Genomic DNA, 11,736 nt, shown 5'->3' on the forward strand with positions numbered 1-11,736 from the left:
GTTCTGGTAGGCGGAGTCCACATGAGCGCACCTGGCCAGTCCATCCAGAATGCATTTAAGATCATCCGTCCCCACTTTTCTCTCTCTCTCATTCCATCATTGGATCTCCCCCCTGCACCACATGCTTTCTTTTGGTTTGGTTTGTACTTTTTATTTTGCATCGTACAACACCACCCTTCCATACATCCGCTCACTAACACTAACACTTTGGTTTGATGTTTGATGAGTGTTTACCTCCGTTGGTCAGACCTAGATACTACTAGCTACCACATCCTGTTATTTCACTGCCAAAACATATTACCTATATATCTGAATATACTGAGGTGAAATACACGGTGTGATCATGGCAACACTTGAATTCCTTATCAGATCACAGAATCAGCTGTAACACTGGAATTTTGACTGCGCTGAAACAGCTGATAACATGTCATCATGTGGTCACTCCCTGCTCACGCTGTCCTCTTCCTGATGGATCTGTTGCAGCGTGAAGTCAGTGCGTTAAATGCAATAATAATTTAAAATAAATAATTTATCCCAAACATACTGTAATTAATATGTGTTAGTGTGAGAGCAGCACACACACCACAGAGACACAGTAAACTGCCGACAGCTGTTGTTGACCACAAACCTCTAAAACTGCTGCTTCAGGCTGGTCGTCACCCGTGGGCCTCAGCTACACTGCTGCAATTTCTAAAAAATAGAGAGTAGAGTAGAGTAGAGTATGAGCAGTCACACATACTAGTCGGTGGTGTTCATCTGATTCTCATCAGGAAACTGTGTCACAGCAGCTGAATGTGTTCTGTAGAAAAAGATGACAACGATACAACTGACCACAAACACTGTATTACTGTTAACTGTAACTTGACACACCTTGCCTTTGTTATGGTGGCCATTCGCAGATGTAATATATGTACATATAAAAAAAAAACATTTATGTAAAAATTATATATGGATCTATTATCATATACTGATATCTATGTGTAGCCCATACAAATCTGTATGTTTATGTATTTATGATTATATTGTTATGGAAATATATACGTCTATATTATAAACAGTAGGGTCTTAAAGTCTGAGACCACATTCCCAGAATATGAAAATACCATGTTTAAAATGAATGACAAAATTATGTGTGTGTGTGTGTGTGTGTGTGTGTGTGTGTGTGTGTGTGTCGGGTGTCGTGTGTATGTGGTCGACCTCTCCTGCTCTGTGGCGTTCCTAAACGCCTGATGATAATCTGCTCATCCAAGATTGTTCAGCCTGCTTCAGTGGTAGCATCTCTCCAGGCCTCTCCTAACCTGTTTTTCTTCTGAGCCTCAGTGATCCCTCAAGCCAGACCAAAACCTAATAAACACCTTGACAACACTCCAACCGAGTCTTGAGTCTGCATCTGGGTCCAAATATTACCTGAACCATCACATTATTTTGTTCTGTTTTACATCTCCTCTCTCAGGCCTCTCTCTGGAGCTCTAGTAACAACAGGTCGGTGAGCCAATCAGAAGAGAGGAGGCTCTGAGCTGACTGTTTTCTGACTGAACCAATAAAAATGTAGCAGATTTCAGGTAAACACTCAGAGAAACCAACTCCTGCAAGGTAGGATGGTGGGTCCAGGTGGGCGGGGCTTGGGGCACGGCTGAGACCGGTGACTGCTTTGTTGTGACATCACAAAGTTCCAGAAGTCCTGACGGCTGGTTTTAAGGCTCAGTTTCTGAATACAGGCTGTGTGCATTTCTCTGTGGACTGAGGCTTTGATACTTTCAAAGTATTAACATAGAAGCTAGACCTGCTTTATAATCAAACAACACATTATACTATATGGGACCTTTATATAAATATACAGTAGATATATATATATATATATATCTACTGTGGGTAGGAGGCCTACACTGCTTCAGCTCTAGCACGACTTGGCAGATCAGATCATGACCTGTTTTTCTTCAGCCTTCCTACAAGCCCTGTGTACTGAGGCAGGCTGCAACCACCTGCTCATTCAGGAACTGGACCCCGGAGGCCAGTGAGTCTCTAAAAGACTGTTTTAAGTGCACAGACTGGAATGTACTGTTGGAGTCACAGGAAAATGATAACAGCAAGGACCCTGACCTTGATAGAATGGTTGAATGTACCACAGACTAAATTAACTATGGACACTGTAATACCAGCAAGGACTGTACACTGCTTTCCAAACAACAAATGCTGGATCACCAGTGACATCAAGACCATCCTCAAGCAGAAAAAGAATGCCTTCAGGGATGGAGACAGAGAGAAGCTCAGGTGTGTGCAACATGAGCTGAAGAGGAGATTAAAGCAGGCGGAGGACTACAAAAAGAAAGTAGAGACGGAGCTTGTATAAAAGGCCTCAAAGTTAATAGTTAGAGTATTAAGTCCTGTTGCCCATATGGGGCTTCTCTGTCTGATGTGCGGTTCAGTATCTGTATAGTCAGTGCTGGTAATCTATAGGGTGAATCAACCCACGTGACGGTGAGACATCGTAACTGACGTCATGCAGTAAAAAAAAGCTGTGGGCTTCAGTCGAGTGATGAGCTACGGTTGTGCAGTGCAATAACTTTATTCTAAGTGATCTGTGCGTGAATGGAAGAGTGAGTATTTATCCGCTGCATTACTTGTGGTATTGTATTTCCTTGTGTTGATGTAACCAATAGATAACTTCGGTTAACCAATGTGGAGGAGAAGTAGGAGATTAGGTGCACCATGCGATCACTATGCTAATGATAGCCGAGTTTATGCACGCTCGTTACGGCTCACCTGACTCAGCACGTCGGGTCGAAATGTGTCATATCGAGTTCCAACATGTTCATATATTTATTAACTGTTATTCGTATTGTTCAGAGTGTTTTATGATTGAGCTAACATACGGAGTGGTTAGTGTCAAGGGTTATTACCTGTATTGATAATGAGGTTACGCTAACTCGGTGACAGGATGTAGCGTGTCTGTAGGTTTCACAATAAAAGCATCCTGTCGGTTCGTCAGCGGGAGGATTTAACACGAATCATAAATAACAGGAAGTGTTATGTCAACATTAGCAGTAACTTAACATAGTATTAATATGTCTGAGTAACCTGTGTAATGATTGTTTGGGGTTTGGTGTTCCTGAGATAGTGTAAAGGAGAGAGAGAAGTGTAATTGTAGCCATTTGATTACTTCTTCTGTTTACAATTAGTGTTTACATTAGTTTGGTAATATTATGCATACTACTGTATATGGGTGAGTAAGTAATGTATGTATATGTTTTGTTATCCTTCATTCAATTGTAATTTGTTATTCTTTCTTTGTAGAAAACCACACAACCCTAACATCTAGCTGTTATTGCATGAACACTGGAATACCTGTATGTGTTGCTTGCTTGTCCCTTTATTCATCTGTACTCTGGAAACTTGGCCTTAAGTGGTGTTCTGGCCGACACCCCGGGGTGAACCTAGTGACAAACACTGAACTAGCGCCCAATCTGATCATATTATCATTATCTCCACTACAGAGCTGCAGCACAACACCAGAGAGGTGTGGGAGGGGATGAGGACCATAACTGGTTATAAAGAGAAGAACAGCCAGGCAACATCAGGTGATGTGGACAAGGCCAATGTGTTCAACCTGTTCTACAACAGGTGTGACACAGCCTCACCTGTTCTCTCTCCCACTGCTTCAGCTGCAGCTTCTCCTACAGCATCTCCTCCACAACCTGACACTGCAGCTGCAACTCCCTCCAGTCTGGGGTCAAGTCTCCTGTCCTTTACAGCGGAGGAGGTGAGGGCGGATCTCAAGAGGTCACGTCCTGGATTGTGGATTACATGACAAGACGGCCACAGTACGTCAGGCTGGGTAACTGTGTCTCAGGGACAGTGATGAGCAGCACTGGGGCTCCACAGGGGACTGTTCTGACTCCGTTCCTGTTCACCCTGTATACAGCCGACTTTAAATACAACTCTGAGTTTTGCCACATCCAGAAATACTCGGATCACACAGCTATTGTGGTGCGTATCAGGAACGGGCAAGAAGAGGAGTACAGAGATCTGATGATGGCATTCAGTGAATGGAGCGACAAGACCTGCCTCCTTCTGAACACCTCCAACACCAGGGAGATGGTCATGGACTTTCAGAGGACTAGACCCACCCTTCAGCCAGTCAGTATTTGAGGGAAGGACAATGAGGTGGTGCACACTTATAAATACCTAGGTGTGCACCTGGACAGTAAACTGGACTGGTCCCTGAACACAGATGCCATCTACTGTAAGGGGCAGAGCCGGCTTTTTTTCCTCAGGAGGCTCAGGTCCTTTGACGTCTGTAGTGAAATGCTGCACATGTTTTATCAGTCAGTGGTGGACAGTGTACTCTTTAATGCTGCAGTCTGCTGGGGCAGCAGCATGTCAGACATGAACACAAAGAGACTGGTAGAAAAGGCTGGGTCTGTGCTTGGCAGGAGTTTGGACTCACTCAGGACTGTTGTGGAGAGACGCATGCAATGTAAGATGGAGGCCATCTTGGACAATACCAACCATCCTCTCCACAACATTCTGGCAGGACAGAGAAGCAGCTGCAGCAAACGTCTCATCTCACTGCGCTGCAGAACAGAGAGGTTCAGGAGATCCTTTGTTCCCACTGCCATCAGGCTATACAACACCTCAGCCAAAGGAAGTGGACTAATCTAATTATTATTGTTCATTTATTATTAACTGTTTTTATTATTATTATTATTATTATCATCAACAATGGACACATGAATTTCCCATAGGGGATAAATAAAGTATCTGTCACAACTGAACTAGGAAGTGAACCCAAATGCACAACTCAGAGACAAAGTATAAATTAATAATAAAGTAGCAAAAGAAAGTCGCTCTAACAGAGGAATATATAAGCAAAGTGCGCAAATAAAAATCGCTCTTTTGAGGAAAACCAAAAAACTCAAGACACAGGAAAAGACAAAGTATCAAAATACTCTGCAGCAAGACTATGGTCAAATGTAGTATCGAATTCAAAAACCTGGCGTGGGAAACGTGGCTGGTGTGGTTCTCTGGTAACATGACAAGACGAACTGACACAGGACAAAGGGAAACGCAGACTAAACACACACACACACACGGTAATGGGAAACAGGTGGAAACAATCAGGGCGGGGCAGACAATCAGACAAGTGGGAAACCCTTGTGTGGTGTTCAGGTCTGTGGGACCCATTTTCATTTTTTATCAAAAGAAAAATTATATGATTAAGTATTTTTTCAAACCCAGACTCATTGGCCTTGGCTCATTTTCTGTGAAGAATATTTATCAGAACACATTTTCAATGACCACACATTGTACACCCCCCTACACATTTTATATTAACCATACAAGTATATGCTGTTTACTGTATATTGCTTGTAATTGGGATGAAGTAAACATCTGTTAAGTATTTTAACAGAAAATTGTTTGATTGTGTTGAATTAAACCCCAACAAATGCAGCGGGTCCACCAGACCCGCCAACACTGACTGAGTAACAAGAACATGAACATCACACAAGGGTTAAGTAGAAATGGGTGAATTAAATGAGGGGGAAATGATACAACTGACCACAACGACTTATTGTGAACTGTATCTTGACAAGTCATTCAGTGAGAATGACATTCAGTGAGAATGAGTAATCTAGCTTTTCCAGTGAGGGTGACTTCAGTAGGAGGGGATTACACCTGCCAGCAACAAAACAGGAAGGATGTGGAAAAGATTTTCCTTGCAGAAACTGCCCCTTGTGTGGTCTACAGCCTACTTTCATATAAATTTACTAAATTTTCTACATCTCATTTTGCACTTGAATTTGAAACTGAATTATTGAGAAAAACTCCCCTCGTGTTGCTCAACGTCACCCTTCTCGTTTTTTTGTGTTTTTAGATTCGCCACAAGAAGCAAACTCCCTTCATGTAAAAAAAAAAAAGACCTGATACTCTCACCAGAGCTGCAGAGGAATAAACAATCTTTTTTTAGATTGGCCCACAGCTTCCTCATTACTTGTTAAGAGCACATACAGCCACCCCAGTACAGTAGTTCAGTAGTTCCTCTGAAATCTGAAAACAAGGTGTGCATGTGATCTATTTAATTTTTCAGACCCTAACTTGTTTTAATTTCCATGGGAAGTTCACAGGAATCTGGTGACCTGCACCAGACTTAGCCAGTCAAACCACAGTGGGTACGCCACTTGAGGTTTTATTTCTCCTTCGCTGGGGGAGTTACTTAAAGCTGTTGCACAGAATCTCTTAAAAGGTTTCCTTAGTTTAGGCATTACGAGCAGTGAATTTACAGACAGACATGAAACACCTCGGCTAAACCTGGAAAACATCATGTGGCATAAAACTGTAGTTTTCTTCCTTAGTTTGGCTGCTAAGGTCTTTTGTGCAACGGTTCAACTGATTTTAAGTGATTTCTTAAGTGTAAGACTAAGAGAAGGAGAAAACCTGAAATCTGTGTTCTCCCTGCTCCCTCCTCCGAGCCCTGTCTCATCAGCATGGCTGCCAAAATCAAGTTGCTAGCAATATTAGCCAAATTTATTACCCCCTGATCTTGCACCTAGCTATAACGCCCCTGCTTAGCATTTCACCTGCTGGGTCTTTACTGGATCACCGAATATATATGTTCTTATCAATCTATTTATCTACGAGACACACCGAGCAGAGGGAGAGAGGGAAGTCATCGGTAACGAGGCTTCGTACTAACGACTGGGACCAACTCTACATATCAAACAGAGGGAGTCAGACATAAAGACCTGCCTCTAATAAAAGTCTCTGTGTGAGAGACTGAAGAAAGATTGTCTGTCTCGGGCCCCGGTGTTCACCTGGTGGAGCGTCTGCCATTTCTTAGTCCATGTTCCAGCTGCCTCTCTCTCTCTCTCTCTCTTTCTCTCTCTCTCTTTCTCTCTCTCTCTGTCACTATGACTGTAATAAAGGCAAAAGACTGAAAATTAACACAAAAAAAAAGATATTGTGTCTCTTCTAACTTTCTCTGTGAGTGATCATGTTACAGTAAATCCAGCTGAAATCACAGCTCAGTCTTTGTCTTTCATTTATGTGTTCGATGATTTTGTCAGACGACGTTACAGTTATAAAATCAGGATTTCAGGTGGTCCCGACATATGAATACAGATGTAAATTAGCATTTTTGCTAACCTCTGGCCTGTTTATATTGTGTATTTTGTACTGATGTTCATTAACATGCATTGTCCACAGTTTGCTTTATAACCCTTGTGAAGGAATTATGAATGATTTATAACTAGTTTATTAATTAGCTTGTTAAAACTTTATAATTCATTTTTAAGCTGTTATAACACATTAGCTAAAAAGGGCAACGGTGACCTGTTGCTCGCCAAATAGTGAGCCCACATGTCTCTGTACTGTTCAGGCTCAGATCTCATTAGTTACTGAGCTTTCTTTGTTTTCTCCATCATCAGCATCTGTAGCTGCTGCTTCATCACATGTTTGTTCAGTTACTATCAATGAACCAGCATCAGCATCTTAATGGTGAGAAAGTGATGATATGATCATGATCATATCAAAGCAGATTCCTCCTCTGAGGTCGTGGTAGTGTTGTTGACATGTTCTCAGCAGCCGTCCTCATTCTAATCACAGCTGTTGATCACATTGTTCTGCTCAGTGGAGATGAACATGGAGATGCTTTCAGCTGGTTGCTCTCTTCTTTAGGACTTTATCATCCAGCTAGAACACAGGTGGGAACTTTCTTTACTTTCCTTTGTCCCACTGTTCACATCTCTGTGATTCTCCCTCCATCATCTTCATGTTTCTTCTTCTTACAACCATTTATTATCATTTACAAACATGTACAACTGCTAAAAGGTTAAAACACATCACCATTTATTAATCAGTTACTATAAGGCTCCTTTTACCAGTTAGATATGGTAGTAACTCATTAGTAAGATTAATGAGTAGTAAGCATTAACTTGGTCTTGACAAATAGTGAGCCTGCATCAATGTATGAAAACTGTTACAACTTATTTATAATTGCGTATTTATCTATAAAGTGTTAACAAGCATATTAATAACCTAATTATAAACCATTATAAATCCTTCATAAGGGTAGTCTTATTGTAAAGTGGTACCAAAAAATTGTGTTAACATTTCAGAAGTCTTACTTTAATTCATTAATCCTGGTGGCCCACTGTCAGTCTACATGAGGCCATGGTTTGATCTTCCAGCACCTTTCTCTCCGTTTTAGGAGCAGTAGAATGTGTGTGACTCATACAACAATGTGAGCCACATAAAAAGGTGGCGGTGTGGAGGAAGTCTTAAGGTGCATCATTCAGTGAAGGTAAGGGAGGTTGATTGAGGACAACAGGGGGAAAACCCCAAATCTTCCCTTCTTGGTTCATTTCACCGAAAAAGAAAAGCTCAACAAAATCCCTTCTGTCAATGAGTGGGAGTAAGTCCCTTGATTGATACGCCTCATTCTTCACACACATTCTTGCATCTTAGTCATTCTTACACCAGCAATTTTGCCCTGTGCGTCTTTGTCTATCATTCTTTCTTTTTAAGGTAATGAGGAAGCGATGCAAACCAATGAACCTGCTGACCTCTCCAAAACAAAATACATGCCGCTCCAGAGGAGTAGAAGTGATTTCAGTCACATGGGGATCTGAAATAATGTGATGTGATGCTTTTGGGAAAACAGAAACACCAGAGTTAGGCAACAGCGGCTGGATAATTAGTCAGTGTGGAATTCCTGTTGAACTTTCTACTTGTCTGGGCGAAGCTGATGGACACTCAGGGAGGATCAGGAGGGAGGGAAAGGTGAGGGTGGGGGAGGAGGAAGAGGGGGAGTTTTGTAGAGGTGGATCAAACCAGGTAGATAGAAACTGTGGTTTCCTGTCCCCGTTTCTGAAGTATACTTCTGAGCTGTTTGCATAATGTTTGTTCCTGTTATGACATCTGTTGCAACACAAAACCAATTTCCACATCAATGCATGAGGGGTATATCACAACACTGTGACATATTCTGGCCACTACTAACAGTGTTTTGCATGAATATGCAATTGCTGTGTGTTCTAAAAAATTTGACAAAAACTCTGGAGGTAAAATAGAAAACCCTCTCCAAGATTACTCCACCACTCCTCGTTCTACTCTTGCGACTGTGAGTAAAAGTATGACCTCTATTAAAACCACTGCTGCTTCTTCAACACAAACTTATCTTTGCATTTGATTAAGGACTTGAAAAGTAGTGTCAACATTTTGTTCAATTAAACAAGAATCAAACAAATATGAAAGACTTAATGTCAGTGTAACCCATAACAGTACAGGCTCTGTTAGAACAGACCACAATAACTACATTTAAATATATATATCACCACTTGGTGTAGTCAGGGATTCAGACTTAAAATTTAAAATGCTGCATCAAGACAATAACTGTCGATTATCACCTCAAAATAAAACAAGAATCAGAGACTTCTTGTCTGTTCATCACTGTTTTTAATTCTTATTTTTACATCTGCATCAGTCATTATACTATTTTAACTTTAATAATATTTCATTTTCAGCTTATTTCATCAACCTTTTTGTTGTTATATACTTTGTTGTTTGTCTCCGCGTGTATGACAAAGCACAACGAATTATCCTGTATATGAAAAATGCCAAAGTAATACAGAGCTCCTGCTGTAATGCTAGTACTGCTTCTAAGTGCTACGTCTGCTAACCACAGATGACAGGCGGATGGAAGGGAAAGGTAACATTAAGTGTGGTGATGTTCCTCTTCTATACTTTCAAACCTTTTTGTCATAGATTCTCATGCTGGGTGGAACTCTACTGGAGGGATAGTAATCCAATCTTCCAGAAGATATTCCCTCATCTGGCGTTCTTTTGATGACAATGATAATGATAATGATGGTGGTGGTGGTGGAGATCGCTGTCTAACTCCTAAATCTCCAATAGACCAGCTTGGTTGAAATCAGGTGACTGTGAAGGTCACATTTACTATTAAGGGAGCCCTTGTGCCCTGGAAAAACTTGTAAACATCATGGTTCTCCTTCAGGTTTTTTAATTGGCCTATTTCACACATTTGAACTACTAGTTTCCTACTGTTATTTACTGATACCAGCACCACTTCTTCTACTAGTAGATATACTGTATCTCCACATTATGATATATCGTCTTATTTCTATGGGGGAAAACACAACTAAAAAATAAAACAGTGATAAAAATGTACTGAAGTAAAGTATGGAAGATATAACCGTTGAAACACATGATGCTATAAAAATCAACAGACATTGTGTAACTCTTCCTCTGTCAGGATTCAGCATACATTCACCTACAGCACCACCGTGTGGTAGTACTGGTTACTGACAGATGGTGCTCCCAAACATGACACTCATACATATGAACAAAACAGTAAGATGGTTTATTTTCCTTTATACAACAGTTAGTTCCGACTAAGTAACTTGATTGGATGAGAGGCAGAGTGCTGATTGACTACATGTATCACTCCGCTTTACAGGTGTTGTATGAACCGTAAATCAGCGTTACATTAACGGTCGTTATCTATTTTTAGATTGTAACAAACTTGCAAAGATGAAAAATATTTCCAGAAATAACGTTTGAATTAAATGATGTCTGGTCGTTGGAAGAGGGTGAAAGGAAGAAGCCTGGAATACTTCAGCGCACACCTCCAGAGTTGCAAGCTAATGTGCAGGACTGGAAAATGTTTATGTGTTGCTTAGCAACAGTCCAGTACAAGTCCCGTTGCGGAACTATTTGTGTTGCTATATAACAATCACAAATAATTAAAAATGACAAAAATGAGAAGGCCGTACAACACTTTGTTTCCAAGAAGCAGATGTTGAGTAAGGGCCAGAGAGTCACAAAACCATCTGAGTAAATTTTCAATATACACAATTGAGGGTTAAGAGGAACCTCATTGCCTATGATAAGATTGTCTGGAGACATTCTTACAATGAAACAAAGAATCTTCATGACTGTTACATTTAGGACAGGTATCAGTGATGTGAGTTAAAATGATGCAACCTAGATAGGATAATGCGCTGTCTGCATATTGTATTTGTACTGTCTGAGTTCCAGCTAAAGAACATGTCTCTGATGTTCTTCCTCAGATAAATTCTCTCCTCCAAGCTTGCAGTAAATTGTGTGAAGATTCTTTGCAATTACTTACAAACATACCTGTCCCTAGAGTCTACAAATTTCAAAGTGATATCTTCTAGGCTGGATAGAGGGGTAGGTCTTCAGCTATTATTCTGCCTGGCCAATACTACTTGAATATATTTAAAGAAATATTTTTGCTGGGATACCATATATACCCTTAGGTTCTTCAAATGACATACAACTACTGTAATTACTACAAAACTATAGTTTTCAAAACTATAGTTTTGTAGTAACTCAGTTTTGTTGTGTTTTTTTCTGTTATACTTTGTGTTGTGATTCTATTGAAAGGTGTTTCTAATATTTGTCCACAATATTTACATATCAAATTTCAAAACTATTGGAAATACTTTTACTGAGATAGACTGGCGACCTGTCCAGGGAATGTAAATACAGGGACTGGAACCTCTAACCTAAATCAATATAAATAGACTTGATGTGAAATTTAGTTTATTGTGTAAACAGCCTGACAAAGTTAAACATCAAACCTCCTGCTGCTTTCATTCATTTTACCGTAACACTACGACGAACATGTTCCCCATCAATTGTTGTAAAAATTATATGGCAAGTAAAAGTTGGATGACGATGTAATTATTGTCCAAT

At 40.5% G+C, this 11,736-nt stretch overlaps 1 long non-coding RNA gene across 1 annotated transcript; it reads left to right on the forward strand.

Annotated features, from left to right (window-relative positions):
- Positions 1-2,485: 2,485 nt before the first annotated feature.
- Positions 2,486-7,020, forward strand: LOC147817464 (uncharacterized). Its single transcript, XR_015436348.1, has 2 exons — positions 2,486-2,597; positions 3,495-7,020. It is a non-coding gene; the product is annotated as an uncharacterized LOC147817464 (long non-coding RNA).
- Positions 7,021-11,736: the final 4,716 nt, after the last annotated feature.

The sequence above is a fragment of the Seriola lalandi genome, unplaced genomic scaffold (genome assembly GCF_002814215.2).
Source record: "Seriola lalandi dorsalis isolate HSWRI2012SDOR001 ecotype SW California unplaced genomic scaffold, Sedor1 jcf7180002054954, whole genome shotgun sequence".
Classification (NCBI taxonomy): Eukaryota; Metazoa; Chordata; class Actinopteri; order Carangiformes; family Carangidae; genus Seriola; species Seriola lalandi.